This window comes from Pinus tabuliformis, chromosome 8 (genome assembly GCF_031772625.1).
Source record: "Pinus tabuliformis cultivar Carrire ecotype Pingquan chromosome 8, CPIR1, whole genome shotgun sequence".
NCBI classification, from domain to species: Eukaryota; Viridiplantae; Streptophyta; class Pinopsida; order Pinales; family Pinaceae; genus Pinus; species Pinus tabuliformis.
In genome coordinates this window covers 1,371,983,260-1,372,008,771 of record NC_142294.1, presented here as the reverse complement: position 1 = coordinate 1,372,008,771, position 25,512 = coordinate 1,371,983,260, and positions in this window count along the sequence as shown.

Sequence of the window (25,512 nt, the reverse complement as noted above, 5' to 3'; positions counted from 1 at the left end):
GAAGTGTAGAGGGATGTTTTAACTGTTATGTGTTTTGATATTAGTAGATTGTGCACAATAACAATGCTTATTTTATTATTAATAGATTTTGTGGAGTGCAGAGGTTCATACAATGAAGCTTGAGAGCTTTTCACATACAATGTAGAGAAAAAATGCATGTGCGCAAAGATTTTATTTTCTCGAAAGCTTTGTCCAAAATTTGTTAAAATAATAAATATACAAATTGCTTCCTTAATTCTCATTTGGGAACATATTTCGTAATGAATGCTTCCTCCTCACGATATCTGGGACCCACATCTATTAATATTAGCTTCAAATGTCAATGACTAATTAAAGGGCATTGTTGAGTCCGGAAGTAGTTGTGCGAATGAAGTTGTGCGAAGGTGGTTGTGTGTGTATGGTGGTTATGCAAAGAACAAATGCATATATGGAATGAGGGATGTGTGGGATTTTAGTAGAATGAGTGAAGTGCGAGAAATATTTTAATTTCTTTTTTAGATTTAGAGTACATATGCATTTGTGTTATGCTTTGAAAAACATGTTTGTAATAGATTGTGAAAAGTGCAGAGGTTCGTACAATGAAAGATTGAGAGATTTTTGTGCACAATGGATTTTCTCTGCAGTCCCACACATGCATTTGTGTTATGTTGAAAGTATATTAAAATCATGTTTCTAGATTTGATGTTTTAGTGCTTATGTGGTTTTTTTAATGTGTGTGCAGGTGTGTAGTCAATGAATTGAATGTTGAGAGGACTGGTATTTACCTGTAGGGTTGTTTTCTATTAATCACAGGACATACATTGGGACAATAAAAAAACTAGATGGTGGTTTTATCTTTGTAACATGTTTCAGATGTAAAATAGTAGAAAGTGGTGATTTTTATGGAAACAAGACTACAAACATTTGAAATAGTTAGTGTAGTGAGGGAAAAACGTTATTTACAGTGATAGAAAAAATAACTCACTTCATTTCAATTGTTAGATTTGGGAATATACTAATTACGAGACAGACATTAGAATGATAGAGAGATCTGGATGTCAACTTTATCTCTGATACAAAAATTTCATGACATGCAGGTGGTGATTTATAGGGAAACGAGTTGACAAGCATTTGTTGATATAGATGGGATCCTTTTGTAATCATTTAATTATTTCAAGTTTTGGACCTCATAGTGTTTTCTCTTTGCAAATTTCATTTAACAGTTTGGAGTATTTTTTGAGCTTCTATTGCCTTACATAAATACGTCGATGCATAGATGAACACACATTTGTCTTTCAATTATCTTTGAATGGCATCTCTAAAGATTATATGAAAACCACCAAATGATGAACATAATGCAAGGAAAGCTAATATATATTGGAGATGTCATTTAGGCTCAATTGAAAATCGAAGATGTATTTTGTAATAGATCATGAATCTAGAAAATAGCTGACACTCAAACAACTATGTTTTTTTCTCTTCGCAAAGTGAAAGTTGTCCACACAAGAATTTGCTAATAGTCATACATAGAAAAATCTCCTATACGTGATAAGGATAGTGTTTATTTATTTAGAACTTTTGCAGATATAGCTATACGAAAGAGAAGTTGCACAAAACTAGTTAATGGATCAAAGATTGTGTTCTTAGCTAATACAGAGATGATAAAAAAAATTTCATTATCTGAAATGAAGAATGTGCCCAGGACAGAGTATGTACAAGAGGAGTTTCTATTAAATCATGGATGATAGTAGAAATGTAGAGATAAAAAAACTCTACATTATTGCTAGCTTTTAAATTGATTCACCTTTGTTGGTTTCTTATTCACATTTGGCAGTTTCTTATATGATTATCATGATTATAGTTAGTTAAAACTTTTTTGAAAGGAAATTTATGTTTATTATGAAACGTATAATGGTGACATTAACTCATTGGATTGTGATTACCTTTGGTTTATTTGATTGGTAATTATTCAACATGTCGCATGTAGCAGTTTTGACATAGGTAATAGTATATGCATTTGTGTTATGTTGGAAGTATATGACATAGTGTTAGTTTATGTTCCTTGAGTTTTGTAGTTTAGTCAAAGTCGTTCGTTTTTTATTTCTAATGAATCCTAATATTAAGTGGAATTTTATGTCATCTAAAATTTTAATTACTCTAATGTATGTTCTCTTATTAAAAGAAAAAACTTAATTTATCATGTAGGTAAATGTGCACATGTTTATTCAACATACCAATATGCATAAGGAATACATACATCATATCGCAGAGCGGTACTTGTTGGAATATATTAAAAGGACACATAATCTATTATTGCATAGTAGTAAAAAGTATTTAGTTGACAAATATTTGTTACTAGTAATTTAGAGTTTTTTTGTAACTCGAAGTTATAGCTGTCAACTTTTAGTAATTAAATTATTTCCACATCTACAAAAAATAAAAGAGTTTAAAAGTAAATTTATTTGTGCGGAATAAGGTTGCCACTGCATCAAAATTGTGTGTTAAATTTTGTGATAATAGGTGTGTCAAGTTATTCGCAAATCCAATTTGGTTTGGTTTTATAAAGTAGTGGGGACCAAATATCAAGTCAATTCATCATAGAAGGTAGTTGAATATGTGTTGGCATAATATTTATTTTAAAATTTCCTTGTTCACTTTAATATTTGTAGCTATTATTAAGTTTTATGAGTTTCAAAATTTGGCTGGAAAAAAATGGAAATCCTGACGCGTTCCTGATAAAATATGGCAGAATGTTTTTGTAACTTGAGGTTACAACTGTCAAATTTTATGATCTTGGGTGTCAATCGAGTGTTAACACTCATTGACAAAGTATTTTTTGCTACAAACTGAAAATGGGTAGCAGTCGATGTAAAGAATCTATTTGCAGTGGTATGGTTAACTTACCTCCTCAGATTGATGATAGCTTTGACTGATCAAGAAAGTATGAGGGATATGTGAATCTATCAATGGAAGAGAAAACAAGCAACAAGATTTAGAGTACCTGATTGGTGAATGTTAGGTGTGTTCTGGAGGTCTTTGATTTTAGAGAAAAAAATTATCTCTGTGCAAATAATTCTAATTTATGAAAGAGGTATGTTAAGCTTGGAGTGATAAAGGTTCCTCTGAACTACAATGCAATCAGATGATTTAGGATACTAGAACCAAACAAGCATTTAGAATTGTCCATTACGAATAGTTTCTTGGAGTGAGAAGGAAGCAGAATTGAAATTGTGCAAGAATTCATTTCTACAACTTCTAAGGTTCCTTCTAGTATTTCTCTTGTAGTGTAACACCCCGTGGTTGATTTCCTATGTAAATAAATAAAAATAATAACCAATGTCATCGGACATGTATTCCAAGATGAATGTTGGGCAAAACATAGTGATGGGTGATGGGTCTCATCAATAAGTATATTTCGAGGTTCATTGTGCTATCCTCTAGCCCTTAAAACTCTCCTTTTCTCACATTAATTCGCATATTTAGCCATAATATGCTTAGTAATAAGACTAAAGGGTGTTTTTCATATTGCATGGCCTAGTGTGATTAATACGAAGGAAAAAGAAGCATTTTTGGAGATATTTACCATGCAGGGGTTGATGGAGACAACCAGAGAATATAGGAGGCTTGTCTAGCTCATTAACTCTCCAAATCGGTTTGATATCAAATAATCCTCATCAACAGATCGAATTCACTAGAAATTAGATCAAAGGGAACCAAATCCACAAATCTCGAGATTTTGGAGGGAATCACTCCTCTTTTCAAGGGATCTTCCCTCGGCTACATTTTATATAAATAAACCAGCCAAAAGTCTCATTAGGATTCAAACTTTTTTGCAGCTAGGAGTAGCTATTGAGATCCTAGTTCTTGACATTTTTATTCTCATCCTTCATATGATGTATGTGACTTATTTTCTGTTAATGAGAAGTTCACTATTGGTCTGCATCGGAGCTACTTTTGGAGATCTGAAACCCTTGGGTTTGGGCCCAACCCAGAGGATTTAGTCCCTCTATTGTATTTCTTCCTTGTTCTTGTTCAATTGGTTTCAATTATTTGTGTTTAAGTAGGTATTACATCATAAAAACTTGTGATTTCAAGTTTTTCTATCACCTCTCTTATGGGAAGAGGGATTGGAAGATCTACAATAACAACCCAAAAATATGTGTTTATGATTTCTTAGAAATTTTTAACTATTGGATTGCAATCCTTCTACATGTTTGGTTTTTGCAACTTAGAAGTTAGCAACATTTCTTTGGAAATTTGAGTTGTCTTGTAGGGTAAAGTAGAATTTTATTAAATTCAACTCATGCTTTCCATGTTAATTTATTTTGTTGTAATAGTGGTTATTTGATGCATGTGTTTTACAATTTTGCAAGGATTATGTTGACCTGCATGGGTGGGCACACCTTTCTACATCCACCTAGGCCACTCCATCTCCCTCGTATACACCTCACATTGCTTCCAAAATCTTCCACCAAGATCACTCTGCTAAGGTAAATGGAGGACATTGTGGGCATAAAATTTGGTGCAAGATAGACCTCCAAGGGGTACTAGGCTTGGATAAGTGGCTCACACACCCTTCACTCACCTTCTTCTAGCTTAATCCAGCTTCTTATACCTTCAATACATCATTCTTTTCCTCATAAAGCTCTCGGGCACCCTCTTGTAGCAAAAAAGGGCCTCCTGTAGCAATACAAGACATCTTGTAGCACTTCATGTAGCAAACATGTAGCATTGTTTTCTTCAACGATATTCACTCCATATTTTGAGCCTTGGGTAGTGAAGTTGAATAATGGACCACAATACTTGATTTCATGATCTGGGAAGATTCTAAGACTACTCCAACCCCATTTTCTCCTCACTTCAAACATAAGACAACAAATAGAATTAGAATTAGAATTTTTTTCATAATTGTGTTGAAAGTTGAGTTTCTCATTTTCAAGCAAGTGAAAATAGAAACATGATTCATGTAAGAAGGTCGTTACATTGAGTAGGTATGAAAATAGAATAGCATGGTTTACTTCTGCAACTAGACTAGCATTTTTCCTTTCATGCAATTTCAATTCATCATTTACATTGAATGAATGACACTTTCACTCCCGTAGTTAGAATCATGTTCATATCTTTGCAATTGTGACATATTTTTCTCTTTGTAGTTAGTTGGAGTGGTCTCTGAACACCTTGATTTGATCTCATGACTGAGGGTGACATGAGTAGAACCTAACTTGTTGTGCATATTTCACTGTCACCTCTAAGTTTGTACGAACCCCAAGTTGATAATTTAAGTTGAGAATCCCTTGGGAGTTGAAACATCCTTGGTGCAATACTAAGGCTCACCACTTTTTGGCACCGTTGTCAGGGAGGTGTTTAAGTAGGTTTTTTTTTTCTACTTAAGATTTTTTTTTTTTTTTGCATCAGCCTTATTGTTTTGAAAAAAGTGAAAAAAAAATGTAGTTCTTTCATGCCTCGTAGGAGTAGGGATAACCAAGGGAATTCTTACCAAAAACCCTCACCCCCTAAAGCAGTCAACCATCATTCTTCTGTGTTGACTGTGAACTTCCCTCTCTGACTACAGGGGAGATGGAAGACCCTCTAGGTGAGTAACTTGAAAATTTTAAGGAACCCATAGGGGAAGAAGAACATATCTCACCTGCCAAAACCATGGCTGAAAGTGGGAACAATGAGATTTTCCCTATCAAAGAAACCAATGGGGAGGTCAGAATGAATAATATAAGCCTTTCTTCTCCACATTTCCATGGCCTAACCTATGAGGATCCTGAAACCTTCATGTTTGAGTTTGATGTTGTCTAGAGGACCGTTGATTATGCATCTGATGAGAAAAAGCTAAATTTGTTTCCTTCTACCTTCAAAGATGTCTCCTTGCACTAGTTTGTGATTTTACCCTGAGGAAATTGTTGGTGTTCATATATGAATCATACAATTCACCTAATTCCACATTAATTGTCAAACCGGGGCTCAACTGGTTATTTCAAGGCTATCATGCAAGGTATATGCAAGCCACAATTTCCCTACCCAACATTGAATATTCAGTCATAAAGATAACAATGTGTAACATCAAGTAATAACTATAACAACAATTAGAGTAACAACAAGTTCAGACTCATAGCAACACACTGATAAATCATTACAAAACAAGAAAATAACGCAACAGAAATAAACCTATGCACACAACTAATCCAATAGTGCCTGGTTAGGAGAGTGGGCCCAACTCCCTAATTAGGGATGCAGTAAGATCGAGAACTATGAAATTCTCAGAAGATCAGAAATTACATTAATCAAAATAAAATTACAGAGATCGGAATTCTCATGTATCTCTAGGCGGTGGTTTCCCATCCTTGCTACTTGTACATTTCATTTAACAACTTAGAATTCCTAAGATTACGACAGTTGTCTGCCTACAAATACATAGTGATTCTCAAGATACAACAGAATATAAAGATAGCACTTGTGTTGGTCGATAAGTTGAACCACCATTGTAGCTAATATCCAAAGATAGCACTGCCAGCTCAATAGTCATCATACGTTGAATCATGGTCTTGATCATCATTCCTTCGAATCTGCAAGGAAACTTAAGTTAGCAAGTCACTTTAGGCAATAATCCCCTACGACTATGCTTCATCGATTAATAATTCACAAAGACATGACAATAGGTATACCTTTGTTACTTAGAAATTGACCAACAAGGACATGAAATGAGTATAGGAAATGGATAAAAAGGTGGGTAAAAAGTAGGCAAATTTAGCAACTAAAATCTCCCCCCAACTAGCCTTTCTGCATGTCCTCATGTAGCTCATCTTCTGCGCAGATCTGGGTTAGAGCTATTGTGGTCAGCATGGAGTTGTGCAAGGTCATCTCTCACAACCATTTCTATTTTGAGAACCTTATATCCATTTGTGTGAAGGAATTTCTTTCACCAATCCTTATCTACCACATAAGTTGATGTGTATTTCTCAGCTAGTAGCCAAATCATGGGAAACCAAAATCTCAAACCCATCCATTAGGTCCCACAATGTTGAATACATCTGATATATTGTGGTATTCTTTCCAAATCCTGAACAAAATTAGGGGTCCCAAAAGGTTCGTGTGTCCTTACTGCTGATGACAACAACAACCATTGTTTCTGATAGTTGTCCTAGGCCTCCACCTGACAAGTAAAAATTTTGTACACATGTCAGCACACCACTTTTGTGTTACCATCATCTAAACCTTCTACCCTTCTATTTCCAAGAAGGTAAAATGTCTGATAAAAAAATTTCACAGCCTGAGAATGCTCCATTCGAATTACAGATGGCATGTTCGCTTGGTTCTCTTCAAACGTGTCGAAGTCTTTCTTCCATTTAACTTCGTTAATCATGAAGGAGGTGAAGGTTGTCAACTAAATATCCGCCACATATGGAACTATATTGAATGATTGACCGTTCCCCAGAAAATAAGCATGCATGTAGAGTTCGCACATTAAGTGTTGGTTCAGGATATTGTGACCCCTCAGGATCTGTAGAAACTGTATCGGATCTTGGATTTCATGGCTTATCGCCTGATGAATTCTCTTCAAACATAATAGTAGGTATTTTTCATGGAGGAACATATCATAACTATGAGAATGAGTTCAACACGCCATCGCATGTTGCGCCAGAGCAAACATTTCATCTTTGTCAGCCTTCAGTAGCTACACTTGCTCTTCTAATTCCTCAATCTTTTTCTACTACTTCTCATGTTTCTACTTTTATTTATCTATCTAGGTCATATAATTAGTTACCACTTTTGCAACTTGATCCTGAATTCCTCTCACTCCTTCCCAATGGTCTATCAAATGGATAGACCCCCATTGAAGGCGTGACACATTAGCCTACCATTTTTGAATTTCCACGGTTAACAAGAATTCTTATGGCTCAAACAGATGCAAAAATGACTCACTCTATGCGGCTGTTGAAGTTGTAGGCCTATATTTAGTCTGCATTGTTGTTGAATTGGTTTTGGCTCCAAAATTTACAGTAGCTTGATCGGAATTCCTCTTATGCTTCCTCACTTGTCTCCATAAGTGTAACACTTTCTTCCTTAGCTTAAAAATCTCCATTTTTAATTGCATATTCTCCTTAAACTGCGACTGATACCTTTCCTAGATGGGGGCCCTTCTCTTTTCACATTATTTAATGAATTCCTATTTGATAATGATCTCCTCCATTGGTCTCATAACCAGTGTTGGATTTGGTGGATTGACATCAGTGAACTCATCAACTAGCTCCTGTTTCACCCTTATTTCTTCTGTTTGCTCCACAACTCAGGGGACGGCCCCAACATCTTCTTCTGTAGGTCTTGGAACCTCCATATCTTCCCTTAATGGCTTCAGAGCCACTGTAGGCCCTTGCGGAGTAGCATTTTCAACACCCTTTTCCTGTGGCTTCTCTATTGCCCAGTCATCTTCTTCCATTTGCTCAGAAATTGGTTATGGCCCTTGCGGGTTGGTACCAACAACAACATTTTCTTCCAATGGCTCTGTGGAAATAGCATCAGCCATAATTTCTTCAACTTTCCCTTCGGTTGACACTGGTTCTTGTGTAACAGTGTCGACCACCAATTCTTCAATTTTCCCAATTTTTCCACCAGTCGACACTGGTTCTTGTGAGATAGTGTCGATGATGGTTCCTGTAGTTTTCCCTACAAATCTTAGTATTGGGGGAGAGATATTTTCTTTCATCGAGCGTCTAGGGGAGTGAAATTTTCTTTCCCCTCTTGGAAGGGAAGCGGAAAGTGGAGAATGAGGGATATCCTCCTCAATCTTCATCCTTTCAGTGCTTATTTCTTCAAGTCCTTCAATTCTTTATCCTTCCCCTTTATCTACTAGTTGTTCTACACTCTCCTTATCCTTTTCTTCCTATTCTTCTTCCTCCACCTGTTCTTTTATTTCAATCACTTTCTTGACACGTTGGTTCTTATGTAACAACATCAACTATGACTCATGTTTCTTCCACTGGTTCCTCCACCACTTTGGCAGGCGATGCTAGTTCTTGTGTAACAACGTCGCCTGTAGTTTCTTCCACTATCGGAAATTCTTCCATCAATTTAGTAGTCGATGTTGGTTCTTGTGTAACAGTGTTGCTTGCGCTTCCTTCCACTTCCATTGCTCCTTCTTCCAGGTTGGAAGTCGATGCTGGTTCTTGTGTAACAGCATCACCTACAATCCCTTCTACCTCCATTTCTTATGTTTCCAGGTTAGCAGTCGATGATGGTTCTTGTGTAACAACGTCACCTACGATCCCTTCTCTGTTGGTGATTCTGTTGTAGCCTATTTTGTCGCCAATTCCTCCAACTGTTCAGCAACCGACATTGGTTCTTGTGTAGTAGTGTCATCTATGGCTTCTTCTTCTACCACTAATTCTTCTTCCCCTCTTGCCAGCATCATGGACACAAGTTCCTATTCTGTTAATTCAGTGAATTGTGGCCAAGCCATGAAAGTTTATGAGAGGGAATGCACCACCAGCAGCTTGAAAAGCCTGTGGTTTGTGAGGACCACCAATGCTTGGCATGACCAACGAGCAGACCATACCATTAACTGAAGGTTATTCCATAATAAATATGGCACATCCATAGAATGCACATGACAGAACCGAATGCATGCAAGAATTTTAAAATGGTATTTGAACAAGGTAGAGAGCTGACCTTCGCAATTAATTTATCGCATAATGAAGTATGTGACCTCATCCCATGGATGCGGCAAGGATTTTCGATCGTATCTCCTTCCCTTATGAACCATGGTTTCTCCTACCTGCAAGAATAATTCCGGAAATTCAGGTAAGAGCGATTTATGGGAAAACCATTTATGCCCTCTTTGCGGCAAGCCGTTGACAATTGAAATAATTTCTTCAGTGATGGAAATGTCCATCCCAAGGACTCTGGAATAATTACCATCCAAATCCAATGCAAATTTGATTGTATTGGCTTCATTGAATCCCTGCAACCTCTCAAAATAGGTGTGTCATCCTGCATCTTGAAAAACCTACCATACATCTGGATGTTTTCGGACCTGCGTTGTATCTTCCAGTTCGTGCCTAACAACTTTCCCACCCATTCTTCCAGTTGCTCTGTAGCAGCACTCGGAGTAGTAGCAAAGTCGTTGAGGAGAATGTTAGTCAGCAAAGTTGTGATGGCAGGGATTATAGTGACAAAGGATGCAATGATAGGGAAATCCAGGAAAATGTTATGGGGAAAATCCATGGTAGATCGTGGTGATAATGGAAATTATTACAACGTATTGGAAAGGATCATAATTCAATGCAATCATATGTGGTTCAAGTTCCAATGTGTATCGATAAATGTGCAAGGTATGGTGGGGATCATAATAATGATCGTGGGATGTACGAGTCAGCGCGAGGTTCAACAGTGATAATGATGGATCATCATTGATATTAAATACAACATCTTTAACATTAAACATGATGCCTCCCCCCAACTAAGGGATGGCCATCCACAGTCATGTCTAGTCATGTCATAGGTGAAATATCAATCAAATCCACGAAGTCAGTGGGGGACGTACCTGGCGACTTATCTTGACGGAGTAACAACATCGTATGAGTAACAGCACTGGATGTGTACTTAGATCGAATCTCTATGAATTGAGTAACAACACTGGAGCAGTAACAACACCAGTGAAGTAAGACGAAATCACCACGAACAGAGTAACAACAGCAGAGGAGTAACAATACCAATGAAGTACCTGCAAGAAAAATAATGATAGAGTAGTAACAACATTTTATTATATATGTGTGTGTGTGTGTGTGTGTGTGTGTGTGTGTGTATGTATGTATGTATATATGTATGTATGTATGTATGTATGTATGTCTATGTATTTTTTTTTTAATTAAATAAGAGGTGCAAAGGAAGAGTTCTCTGCACTAACAATTTCAAAACTAGAATTATCAGAGAGATGTTTAATAAAGGAGTCTTTAGAAGCTAGACGATGATACAATCTGAGGCAATGTCCATTTACAATCAGGGGAGTATGTGCCTCATCGATTGTTACAAATATAATAGTCATGTTATCAAACACCATGTCAACTTCATATTGTCCCATCCATCTAGAGCAAAGTTTTCCCTTAAAATATTTGAACCAAGAGTCATAGAGAAATGCCCAATCTCCTCTTTGAAACACCTTTTTCTTGATGAATTTATCATGCCATTTAGTTCATTGTTACTAAATCGCAACAGTGTTCTGGACAGCTATCAAACGAATTTCATCCAACTCATTTAACTATTCCAATCAGTGTTTTTGGGCTTCTGAAAGATCCAAACCTACTTCAAGGGTTGTCCTGAGTGTCTTAATTTCAAACTCCACCAAAAACAAATGGGATTTCCCATAGACAACCTCATATGTTGAAAATCTTGTTGTGTTTCACCATGTTGTTCTATACGCCCAAAGTGCCTAAGGAAGATTTTTGACCCAATTTCGGTGATGGTTTGCTACAGTATTCATAAGGATATTCTCCATCACTTTATTTGTACTCTCAACTTGACCATTCACCTAAGAATGATATGGATATGTCACCTTGTGCTTGATTCCATACTTCTTTATAAGTCCTGCTATCAGATGTGATGTGAACTGCACCCCTCCATCTAAAACTATCTCTCTAGGAGCTTCGTACCAATCAAAAATTTCTTCGAATAAGAAGTCTGAGACAACCTGTTTTGTTGTTTTCGCAACAACCTTTACCTCTACTCACTTTTTCACATAATCAGTGCATACCAGAATGTGGACTTTCTAATGTGAAGGCAGATTGAATGGCCCAACAAAATCGATAGCCCATTTCTCAAAGGGCTCAAGATCTAGTTGAGGTTGTAACAGCATCTCATCTTACCAACCAGGTTATTCCATCCACTAGCACCTATCGCACCCTTGAACATATTTCCTTACATCATGAAAAATAGAGGGTCATTAGTATGCCATCTGTAACACCTTATGATTTGTCCGCTTATCTGCAAAATTCCCTCCACAAGGGTCATTGTGAGTAACTTTCAGGACATCATAGATGTCATCTTCACCTATGTAGCATTGGATTTGTTGATCAGGTCCTATATAAAAGAGGTATCCCTCTATCCACAAATAGCGAGCACTATGATGGATAATCTTTCGCTTCTCTCTGTATGGGTGTTGAGGTACTTTTCATGTAGCAAGATAGTTAACAATATCTGCATACCACGGAGTGTGAGTAGAAATTGCAAAGAGATGTTCATTTGGAAAACTATCCTCTACAGGTGTACCTTCATCACTAGTATCCAGCCTAGACAGGAAATCTGCAACTACATTATCTTTCCTTGGCTTATCTACAATGGTAATATCAAATTCTTGAATTAATAATAACCATCTCGTAATACGACCAGGAGTTATCGGTTTATTCATCAGATACCTGATGGATGTATGATCAGTGTGCACAAAAGTGATAAACCCTATAATCTAATGCCAAAACTTATTAATAACATAACTAACAGCCAAAAACTTGTTTTTAGTTACCGTATAGTTTAGTTCAATAGGAGTCAAATTTTTGCTGACATAATAGATCGCGTACAGTTTCTTGTCCTCCTATTGTCCCAAGACTGCCCCTACTACTATGTGAGAAGCATCTGTAGAGATATGAAACAGGAGCTTCTAGTCAGGACCACGTAATATCAGAGCTTTGCAAACTAGTTCTTTGATTTCCATGAAGGTTGTTTCACATTCATCTATCCACACAAACTTTGCATCCTTAGGTAACAAATGAAAAAGTGGGAATGATATCTTAGAAAAAAATTCTATAAAACGTCTATAATAGTCATTATAACCAATGAAACTATGTGCCTGAGTTGGTGTCTTAGGTATCGTAAAATTTAATATTACCTCTACCTTGGTAGGATAAACTCAAATTCCTGCAGTTGAAAGAAGGTGTCCCAACACTATTCCTTCTTCCATCATCATATGGAATTTCACTATACTAAGAGAAACATGTGTTTTCTTACATATTTTAAGTACTTTCTCTAAGTTTTCCAAATATTTTCAAAAGAATCCCCATATGGGGTGAAGTCATCCATGTAGATTTCAACACTATCATTGACTAGATTAGAAAAAATTCCTAATATTGCCCGTTGAAAGGTAGCGGGTGCATTACAGATACTGAATGGTAGGACTCGGCATGCAAAGGTTCCCCAAGGGCATGTGAAGGTAGTTTTATGTTGATTCTTAGGAGCTATTTGCATCTGGTTGTACCCACAAAATCCATCCAGAAAGGGGAATAACTTATTTTTGGCTAATGTATCAAGGACCTGATCAATAATGGGTAAGGGAAAATGATCTTTTTTATTTGCTTTATTTAATTCCCTATAATCAACACAAACCCGCCAGTTTCCATTCTTCTTTGGAACAATGACTAGTGGGGATACCCATTGACTGTCCAAGATTGGGTAAATAAATCCCACATCTAATAGCTTTTGTAGTTCATCTTTGACAATGTTCTTTAAAGTGAGATTCATTCTTCTTTGTGGTTTCCTAAGAGGTCAACATTCTTCTTTAATGTATATGTGATGATTACATAAGTCATTAGGGTTTCCTTTCATATCTATATTTTCCCAAGCGAAGGCTTCTTTCTGTTCCTGAAGGACTTTCAATAACCGTTCAGACTGGGAAGGTGAAAGGTCAGGATTAACGTTCAACATTCTCCATGGTTCGATTTCTACAGGAACATTGTTATGAGGTACAATTACAAGAACATTTTCAACTTCAATCTCTAGTTCAATGGCTTCCTGAACATTGCAACTCATGACAGATTCTAATAGTTGGGTTGAATCAGAAAAGGAGTGGGGCTGCTGATAAAGGTACTAATGGAATCATCCTCCATTTCATCCTTAAAACAAAAGGCCTCACCAGTGGTAATAATTGGTCTAATTTCTTCATTTTCAGGTTCATGCCATTTCGTAGGTAGATATTTTTGTATTAAGGTAAATCCTAGTTTATCTAGCGAACTCGGTTCTGCAGGGGAATAAAGGATAAGATTCTTTGTAACTTCCCCATTGGATATTACCATATTTCTTGACAGACACCCATTGTAAGTGTCTACGGTCGCAAGCCATGGTCTTCCTAAAATCAAAGGATGCCCACCGGCTAGGGATTGGGTATGTAATACCAAAAGATCAATAGGGTACTTCCATGAGTCTACTGAAATGATTATATCTTCCAACTTCCATACTGGTCTTATAGTAGACCGATCTGCCAATTCTAGGATGGTGGGAGTTGGTTTAAGGTTTTTCAGGTTGAAGATAATCACAGTTGCTGAAGTTATGACATTAATTTCTACCCCTAAGTCTACCAGCACATTTGGGATATCAACCCCATTAATATGTACTATAAGAATTGGGTTCCCTGGATCCCCATATTAACAGGTGTAGGTTTCCTCAACATTGTGTTTGACAATTTTCCCATAACTTGAATAGTGAGTGGATCCTTTGGTTTTCTTCTAGGTTTCTTACAGCAATATTCTTTTATTGTTTTGGCATAAATTGGTACGTCCCTCATAGCCTAAAGTAATAGGATTTTGACAAATAAATTTTGCAGTTCCCCTAAAACGTAAAATTCAGGACGAGGACTCTGTTTTCTCAAGGATGGTCTCTCGGGATAATGTGTACCAGTCTGACATCCTCTAGTAACAATTGTTTAAGAAGGGGGTTTTTGTTCCATAGGATTTTGTGTTGACGCATCCCTGGTTGTTTCCGCAGAATTCCTAGGTTCTCGTTCTGAGGCTTCATCATCATTATGTTCAACAATTATTGGTGAAGTTTGAGTATTTACCACCCGACCAGACCAGAGATTTAATTCATTAGATTCTATGGTGGCAATATTGTATGCAAGAAGCTTGAGTGTCTCAACCTCTTGAGCCCCCCTATTGTTTCGATTTGGGTTGTACTAAATAGGTAGTTTTGGATGAAAAGCAGGGTTACTGGTGGAGGCATTAAAAGGCAGTTGTAGCTACTATTGTGGCATAGGCTGGGAGAATTGTCCTAAAAGAGGAGGAGGTCCATGCTAATTATGGTACCATGAAGGGGTTGGACCAGATTGAGGGAACCATGGTTTCCATGGCATTGGATATTGATAGGGTTGCGGCTATGAAGGTGAAAAAGGTACAAACTGAGGCCCAAAATTCAAATCATTAAAATACTGAGAGGGGTCTTGATGCATACCTTGATTCATGTTCTCTAGACATGGTTGCAAGGGTTTCCTTGATACCATGAAGCACAACTGATCTATCTCTTCATTTCCTCCCTGAAAAACTACCTTCAGCCTAGGAAGAGATGGACAAGTGCTAGTCAAATGACTATGCTCACATATCACACAGGTCTCAATAGTATTCAGTGGAAATTCCTTAAGTGGGTTCTTCTTCCTCCATTGAGGGAAGAAAATGGACATAGCATTCTCTACTTCCATCTGCTTCTGTTCCACCTGTAAAATGACTAGTTGTGAGTACGGTGTGTTGAAGATATCATTCCTCAAGTTGTCCATCAAGTCTCAAATTTCTACTTTCATAACTCCACCGTTGGATGTCTTAAGGGTTTGGATCCCCTGCCTATGCCTCACAAATCCACATGAACACTTAATGCACAATTCGTAGATGGTGTCGAATTCTTCCTTTGATATATCTCCCTTTCCTACTATGTTCAAAATTTCCAAAGATTCCTCCCTTAGTGCTAGAGAAAAATTATCTTCAAGATGTCCTTATCCAAATCACTATGGCTTGATCTCTGCAAACTGTATTTGAAACGTTCCACAAAGTCCTCCATGTTCTCATCCTCTTTCTGCATAATCTTAAATATTTCTTCCTTAACGTCTCGGGATTTGTAGTATTCTTGGTATTTTTTTAGGAAATTCGTCTTCATATCATCCCATGTAGTAATATATCTTCCCCCTAAACCCATGAACCATCTCAAAGTTTCTCCCTTCAAAGTGGTGGGGAATAACTTCAATTTTTGGGCATTAGAAATATAGTCATACCCCCAACAGACAACATCAAATTCAAATAGGAATATGTCTGGATCTTTAGAAGAAAGACCATGGAAGTTAGGTAATGTTGTCAAAGGAATAGGCTTCATAGGCACATTACCCCTAATATATCCAATTGGGAACTTGGTCGAAGAAGTTGTAGGAGCCATGAATATCTTCCAATATTCACTTGGAATCTCAACAGGTTCTAGTTGTTCTATAATGTGTGGTTGAGGTTGTTTGACAACACTTCCTCAATCAAATGGTGCAGAGAATTCCCTCAAGTATTCTTCTTCTAAACTCACAATGTTTAGTTCCTCTGATCCTCTGCTTGCTACTTCTTCTTCCCTGAATTGTGATTTTGTTATTGGGGGAGGTTCTGGTTGTGAAACTAACTACCCTCTAGATCTCGTATGAGATCTCACCCTAACAACAGCTTGTGACGATGCTCTTGACTCAGATTTTGAAATGATTTCTTGGATGTAGGTAATTCTACCTAGATCTCTCCTTCCTCTTTTTGGGGGTCTTCCTCTACCCCTTTTATTTGTATCTATGTTCATGCAATCAGAAAATAAAAGGAAAACATTCAAGCAAATTGAAATCTCAAGACCTGAAGTAGGGTGAAAACTTCCCTCCCCATGATGAGAGAGTGGCCCCTAAAAAGAAAGAAAAAGAAGGAAAACAAACCAACCACAAAATCTAAGCTCAAGACTTGAAATAGGGTGAAAAAAAATTCCCTTCCCAGGACGAGAGAGTGGTTCCTATGAAAGAAACAAAACAATCTAATGCTCAGGATCTAGAGCAAGGTGAAAAAACTTCCCTCCCCAGGACAAGAGAGTGGTCCTATGGTCAATACTGGTCGTACTTTCATGCCTTTGATAGCCTCCCCAGCAAAGGCACTAAAATGTTGGTGTTCAAATATTAATCATACAATTCACCCAATTCCACATTAATTGTCAACCCGAGGCTCAAATGGTTATTTCAAGGCTATCATGCAAGGTATGTGCAAGTCACAGTTTCCCTACCCAGCATTGAATATTCATTCATAAACATTGTTGGGTGTGGAGCATGATTATTTAGAGGTCTTTGTTTCAGCTGGATGTATACCCCAGGAAGATTGTACACCCCTCCACGTGGGGGGGTGCGAGGGGTACTTGTCCCCCCCACAGGGGTTCGGGGGGGCTAATCCCCCCAGCTAGGGGGTCCGGGGGCCAGCGGCCTCCCGACAGTGTTTTCGGGGGTAGCACCCCCAAAGCTAAAAACAGATGTAAAATTGCCTTGTAAAAGTATAGTAATTTCTAGTCAATCTGGGCTTTTCATTAGGCAGATGATCTGACAATAGAACTTATGTTTCGTTTAGAGTTTTTTGCCCTAGAAGGCAACCCCTCTCTTTGTATGAGGTTATTGTATTGAGGTTGTGTGATAGATGTGTATTCTCAGAGAGAGAAACAGAGAGGTAAGATTGTGAGATAAAACAGAGGATATTACAGTGGATCTGTTGTAGGTTGTGTCTCTTCATTTTGCTGGATAATAGAAAGGAAGGATTGGCTATTCGGGGTGGAAATAGCCCAAACTGGGTGAACCACGTATATCTGTGTCTCTCTAGTTTTATGTGTTTGTGTTTTTCCATATATTATATGTCTTGCATTTCTCTGTCATATATAATATTTTTCTAACAACTAGTATCAGAGTCGAAGGTTTATTTGGTTGATAAACTCTCACGAAAGAAGGGTTTCTCGTTCGAGTGGGAGCAATGGCAGAAGATGGTAAGTTTAGGGTCGAGAAATTTAATGGCCAAAACTTCTCATTGTGGAAGATGCAGATGGAAGATTATTTGTATCAGAAAGATCTGTACCTACCATTGAGCGGAAAACAAAGATGCCGATGGGTATGATAGATGAAGAATGGAACCTTCTCGATAGAAAGGCACTCAAAATAGTATGGTTGTGCCTCGCAGCGTTATTCGCCTTCAACATTTCGAAGGAAACAATGACAGAGGTTTTGATTAAGGCGTTGGCAAAACTATATGAAAAACCATCGGCCTCAAACAAGGTATTTCTTATGAAACGGTTATTTAATATGAAGATGTTGAAAGGTGGATCTGTTGTAGACCATTTAAATGATTTTAATACAGTTACAAGTCAGTTAAGTTTTGTAGGGGTAAACTTTGATGATGAAGTTAGAGCTCTATTATTCTTGTGCTCATTGCCAGAAAGTTTGAATGGTTTAGTAATGGCCATTAGTAACTCTGTTTCTGGATCTAGTACTTTAAAGTTTGATGATGTTTTTGTTGCTATCCTTAGTGAGGAAATGTGACGGAAAAGCTCTGATGAGATATCTGGTAATTCTTTGAGTGCAAATTCTAGGGGAAGAAAAATGGAAAGAGGACAGAGCTCAGGATATCGCAGTGAATCAAGGAAAGGAAGATCCAAGTCCAGATTGGGGATAGTGTGCTGGAAATGCAGAAAGAAAGGACACCTAAAGAAATACTGTAGATCTTGGAAGGGAAAAGAAGGAGATGCACAACAAGAAAACAATCATGAAGCAAATGTGACAAGTGAGGTGTTACAAGATGCTTTGATTCTTTCTTTCGAAAATATTACTGATTCCTGGGTGGTAGATTCAGGGGCTTCATTCCATGCCACACTTGATAAGAAATATTTTCATGACTATATTCAAGGAGATTTTGGACAAGTCTGTTTGGGTGATGATAAACCCTGTAAAATTGTTGGAATGGGTAAGGTTTTTGTAAAACAGCAGAATGGAAACCAATGGCTACTAAAGGAGGTGAGGCATGTTCCAGATCTGAAGAAAAATCTGATTTCAACAGGGCAGTTAGGCGGTGAAGGTTGTGTGACAACTTTCACAGATAAAGCTTGGAAGATCACCAAAGGAGCCCTGGTAATAGCAAAAGGTGAAAAGGTTGTTACATTGTATTTATGCAATGGTATTTCAAACTCTATTAATGCTTTAACTTCCAAAGGAGCAGATGCAGCATTATGGCATCATAGGCTCAGACACATGAGTGAGAAGGGGATGAAGATTCTTCACTCAAGGAATTTGTTGCTGGGTTTGAAGAATGTTGATTTAGACTTCTGTGAGAATTTCATTTATGGAAAACAAAAGAGAGTCAGATTTCTCGGAGTTAGGAAAGAAAAGAAGAGCGAAAAATTAGAGCTTGTGCATACAGATGTATGGGGACCTGCTCAAGTATCATCTCTCGATGGCTCCCGTTATTATGTTACTTTTATTGATGATGCAACTAGAAAAACTTGGCTTTGTTGTATTCAGAATAAATCTAATGTATTTAATACTTTCAAGAAATGGAAAGCTTTGGTTGAGATTGAGACAAGAAAGAAATTGAAGTGTCTCAGATCGGACAATGGAGGTGAATATTGCAGCAAAGAGTTTGATAGGTACTATTCAGAGCATGGAATTCGTAGAGAGAAGACAGTTCCAAGAACACCACAAGAAAATGGTGTGTTAGAAAGGATGAACAGAACAATCATGGAGCGTGCAAGGTGCATGAGATTGCATGCAGGATTGCCTTTACAATTTTGGGCAGATGTTGTAGATATTGTTGTTTATCTAATAAATAGAGGACCTTCAAGTTCCTTGGATCGTGGTGTTCCAGAGGAAGCATGGACAAGTAAAAAGGTAAACTACTCCTTTTTAAAGCCTTTTGGTTGTGAGGCCTTTGTCAATATTAATAAAGAAAATAGAACAAAGCTTGAGGCAAAACCAAAGAAATGTACCTTTATTGGATATGGTGTTAATGATTTTGGTTATCGCTTATATGATTATGAAAATCACAAAATCATTAGGAGCAGAGATGTAATATTCAATGAAAAGGTCTTGTATAAGAATCAGCTGTAGGAAAAGAAACAAGAAAAAGAAAACAAGGAATACACAGTTCTTGATGGGATCACTGAAAAAGTAAAGGTGCCTGCAAATAACAATAATCAACAATCACAACAACAGCAACCACCACAACAGCAACAGGCACCCCAAACACCTGAAAGTAGTGTTAGAAGATCTACCAGGATAAGTATACCCCCTGAACGATACTCTCCTTCATTATATTATTTATTGTTGACTCATTCTGGTGAACCCGAATGTTATGAAGAAGCAATGCAGGTTGAAAGCAGGAAGAAGTGGGAGCTAGCCATGGAAGAAGAGATGGACTCCTTAATGCATAACTAGACTTGGGACTTACTCACGTTGCCTGCAGGTAAAACTACATTGCAGAATAAATGGGTTTACAGGCTGAAGGAAGAAGATGGAGGAAACATAGTACAAAGCTAGACTTGTGGTGAAGGGGTTTGAACAGAACAAAGGTATTGATTTTGATGAAATATTTTCTCCTGTTGTTAAAATGACTTCAATCAGAACTATTTTAATTCTAGTAGCAGTTGAAGATTTTCATCTTGAGTAGTTAGATGTAAAGACAACCTTTCTCCATGGGGATTTGGAGGAAGAGATATATATGCAACAGCCACAAGGATATGAGGTAAAAGGGAAGGAGAAACTAGTGTGCAGGTAGAAGAAGAGCTTGTATGGCTTAAAACAAGCTCCAAGGCAGTGGTATCTAAAATTTGACAAGTTTATGTCTAAACAAGGTTATACTAGATGTCACTCTGATCATTGTGTTTATCTGGAAAAAAAAAAAAAAAAGCAAAATGATGGCAACTATATTATATTGTTATTGAATGTAGATGACATGCTTGTTGTAGAGTCCAACATGCAGGAAATAAATCTGCTCAAAATAAAATTGGCAAATTCATTTGCAATGAAGGATTTGGGAGCTGCAAAACAAATCCTTGGTATGAGAATAACTAGAGACAGGAAAAATCACAAATTAGCATTATCTAAGAATGAGTACATACAAAAGGTGTTGAAAAGATTTAATATGCACAATGCAAAACCAGTTAGTACACCTTTTGCTAGCCATTTCAAACTTAGTAAGGATATGTGCCCAAAGACCCATGAAGACATGGATTATATGTCTAAAGTTCCATATGCATCAGTAGTTGGATTCTTAATGTATGCAATGGTCTGCACAAGGCTTGATATTGCACATGCAGTGGGAGTTGTAATCAGGTACATGAACAATCCAGGAAAAGAACATTGGATGGTAGTGAAATGGATTCTCAGATATTTGAGAGGTACCACAAATCAAGCATTATGCTTTCATGGTTCAAACATTTCTCTACAGGGATGTGTTGATGCAGATATGGTAGGTGACAAAGATAACAGGAGGAGCACTACAGGATATGTATTTACTGTAGGTGGAACAGCTGTCAGTTGGGTTTAAAAAATCCAAAGTGTTGTTGCACTTTCAACAACAAAAGCAGAGTATGTTGCTGCTACAGAGGCTAGTAAAGGAATGATTTGGTTACAAAGGTTTATGGATGAATTGGGTAAGAAGCATGATATGGGCATGTTATACAGTGATAACCAAAGTGTCATTCATCTTGCAAATAACTTAGCATTTCATTCTAGGACTAAACACATACAGCTCAAGTACCATTTCATACGATTAGTGTTGGAAGATGGAGAGTTGAAGCTGGAAAAGATACACACTAGCCAGAATCCTACAAATATGCTAACAAAAGTTGTAACCAAGGAGAAACTGAGAATATGCTCAGTTTCAATTGGTCTTCAAGGATGACAATGAAGATGAGAAACAACCAGGTCCAAAGAGGAGTCATTGTCCAACAAATGACACATTGGTGGAGTTGCTACAATCATTCTCCAAGTGGGAGATTGTTGGGTGTGGAGCATGATTATTTAGAGGTCTTTGTTTTAGCCGGATGTATACCCCAGGAATATTGTACACCCCTCCACGCGGGGGGTGGTGTGGGGGGAACTTGTCCCCCCTGCAGGGGTCCAAGGGGGCTAATCCCCCCCGACCGGGGGGTTCGGGGGCCAATAGTCCCCCGGCAGGGGTTTCAGGGGCAGTGCCCCCGAAGCTAAAAACGGATGTAAAATTGCCTTGTAAAAGTATAGTAATTTCTAGTCAATCTGGGCCATTCATTAGGTAGATGATCTGACGGTAGAACTTATGTTTAGTTTAGGGTTTTTTGGCCTAGAAGGCAACCCCTCTCTTTGTATGAGGGTATTTTATTGAGGCTGTGTAATAAATGAGTATTCTTCGAGCAAGAAACAGAGAGGTGAGGTTGTGAGAGAAAACAAAGGATATTACAGCGGATTTGCTGTAGGTTGTGTCTCTTCATTTTTTTGGATAATAGAAAGGAAGGACTAGTTGTTCAAGGTGGACGTAGCCCAAACTAGGTGAACCACGTATATCTGTGTCTCTCTGGTTTTATTTGTTTATGTTTTTCCACATATTATATGTCTTGCATTTCTCTGTCATATATAATATTTTTCTAACAAAACATAACAATGTGTAACAACAAGTAATTATTGTAATAGAAATCAGAGTAACAACAAGTTAAGATTCACAGCAACACACTGATAAATCATTACACAACAATAAAATAATGCAATAGAAATAAACCAACGCACACAACTAATCCAATAGCGCCTATTCAGGAGAGTGGGCCCAACTCCCTGATCAAGGTTGCAGAAAAATCAAGAACTATGAAATGCTTAGAAGATCAGAAATTGCATTAATGAAAATAACATTACATAGGTCTGTTGTTGCAACTCGTAATTCTCATGTATCTCTCAGTGGTGGCTTTCCCATCCCCATAACACTACTTATACATTTCATTTAACAGCTGACAATTCCTAAGATTATGGAAGATGTCTTCCTACAAATACATAATGATTCTCAAGATACAACAGAATATAAAGATAGCACTTGTGTTGGTCGATAAGTTGAACCATGTAGAATTTCCTGCAAATTCTCTACAAATCTACCTCTGAGATCTATGTAGAAAATATGACTGTAGATTAACTCAATAATGCAATATACCAAAGAAAAATACTATAATATACTTCTACTATCAAATTTGCGGAAGCTTAAAGATCAAGCTGAATCAAAGCTGAACACATATAACCATAAGAAGAAGAATCAATGCACATGAAACACAGAAAATACTAAGGGGAAAGCCTCAGCTAAAAAATCCACTATATGTATTATCATACAAGGTGGAAATACATCAACATTATACAAATCCTTAGCTCTCACAGCTAGCTAGCTCTCAGTACAATCCTCACAGATGCTCACAGGAAATCATGGCTTCTCATGAGCCTTCCTCTCTGCCCTCCAAGCTCCTATTTCCTTGCGTTGTTCCGCTGGGATGATCTTCTCCAACCAAGTGGGAAACTAATCTCTCACATTCATCTCACACCCTATCAGAACTACGCAATCCTCAAGGAACCTTACCTTGACTGCATGCATGAGTTTCCTTTATAGGAAAACACATGCAACTGATAGTACATTGTCCTTGACTTTTAGCTCAACTGGGTCTTTCTCAAAATAGACATGAATGAGTTATTGATGATGGAATATTCAGTTATCTAGAGTACACTAGTTGAGTGCATGCATGCATCAACTGACTGATAACTCACAATTAGTTCCTCAAACAGTTTGGAACTAATTTAACTTGACTTAACTCAGTAAACTGAGTTAACTAATTACAACTCAAATATAACTCAACCTTATCTCCTTAATTAAGGGATAATCTCCTTAATTTAAGGGATAACTATTGCATGACTTCAGAAATACTTCAAACTTGAATTTCTCCAACTAATTAATCCATAATGAATTGATTAATTATTTCCAAGTAGCTGGTGAGACTAAATTCAATTTTAATTCACAATTTTAATTCAAGGACAAATTAAAATTGGAATTTCTGGATTCTATTTTTATCATTTCTTGTTGTTATTTTCAACAAACCACTGTTGTAGATGATATCCAATGATAGCACAGCCATCTTGATAGTCATCATACGTTGAATCATGGTCTTGAACATCATTCTTCGAATCTGCAAAGAAAATTAAGTTAGCAAGTTGCTTTAGGCAATAATCCCCTACGACTACACTTAATCGATTAACAATTCACAAAGACATGACAATAGGTATACCTTTGCTACTTAGAATACAAATTTACCAACAAGGACATGAAATGAGTACAAGAAAGGGATAAAAAGGCAGGTTAAAAGTAGGCAAATTTAGCAACCAACAACAACATCACTAACTGGGCCCAAATGCAACATGCCTTCAATGACAAATAAAAGGATCATTGTAGGTCCAAATAAATAAAGGAGTAAATCTTTAGGATGACCCTTGGACCTAATGAATCCTTAGAGGACTATGAGGAAATATTTCAACTCAATTATAGGAGGTCCAACTGTACCCTTGATCCTAAGTCACTCAAGCTAGTTCTTCTCCGAGGGACCAGGGAGGATGTAATGTAAACCCTAAACATGTTGTCTAGATGAGATATCTACCAATTTCCTTATAATGACATCAAAATTGGATTCAATAATCACTCAAGGGATGCTAGGAAAAAGGGTAGGTCTAGCCAAATCTTGGTCGGTTCCTCTCCCTCTACAATAGTCATCAAGCATGAGATAGGAAGTATGTTGGAATATTTTAAGAGTGGAATATTCCATACCTTTTCCCTTCAAATGTATACTATGAAAATCAAAAGGAAGGAAGAGGAACTAGAAAGGGTATTAACTATCTTTTGCACTAGATGTACTAAGAGACATCCTAGGAATGAGTGCCCACTGAATGTCATAGAAGTCAGCTTAGTTTGTGAAGAGAATCTTGCAACATACAATTGTCCCTCTCTGCTAGGCCTAAAGGTTGTATAATGAGGGGTATAAGGTGGTTAAGAGAAGTTGTGCTTAATTAACCAAAGGAGGCATCCACGTCCTTTTCCATATCAACAAGGCATGCAAGGTGCACATTATCCTCATTACAATCCAAATCAAAATGAACCTTTCTAGCCTTGGTACCCTTCCACTCGTCCATCATGTTCCACACCTCCTCCTTTTCCTTATTCTCCTCAATATCCTCCTTATCCTATCAACCCTCATTTTTAGCAATATCCATCCCAATCTTCCCAATGGGGCAACCCCTCACTAGGGTGGATGCTGAAAACAACCCAACCTCCTACTTTACTACCTCCACCTCAACCTCAACCACATCTTCCTCACCGTACTCCACCTAAGAAACCTCAAATTTCTACTCAACCCAATCTGAACCCAAATAATAAGCAAGCACAATAGATTTACAGTAGGGAGACATCTTTTCCCACTTATGGTGTGGAAATCCAATAGATCACACTTCGTTCTAGGAAGGTACTCCCAGATAGTCACCCACCTTCTCCACCTGGAGAGATTGAACGAGAGAAGGAATAGACTTCTCCTTAAGCCAATGCACCTCCTTATCCTGAAAGGTTGGTCCACCCTAAGTAGCACACCCTAGAAGAGATTGAACTTCTACGAGAATTTAAGAAATTGTGTGTCAAGATACCCCTTCTCCATTCCATCAAAGATGTTCCCATTTACAAAAATATTATTAAAGAGAAATGTTTCCAAAGGCCT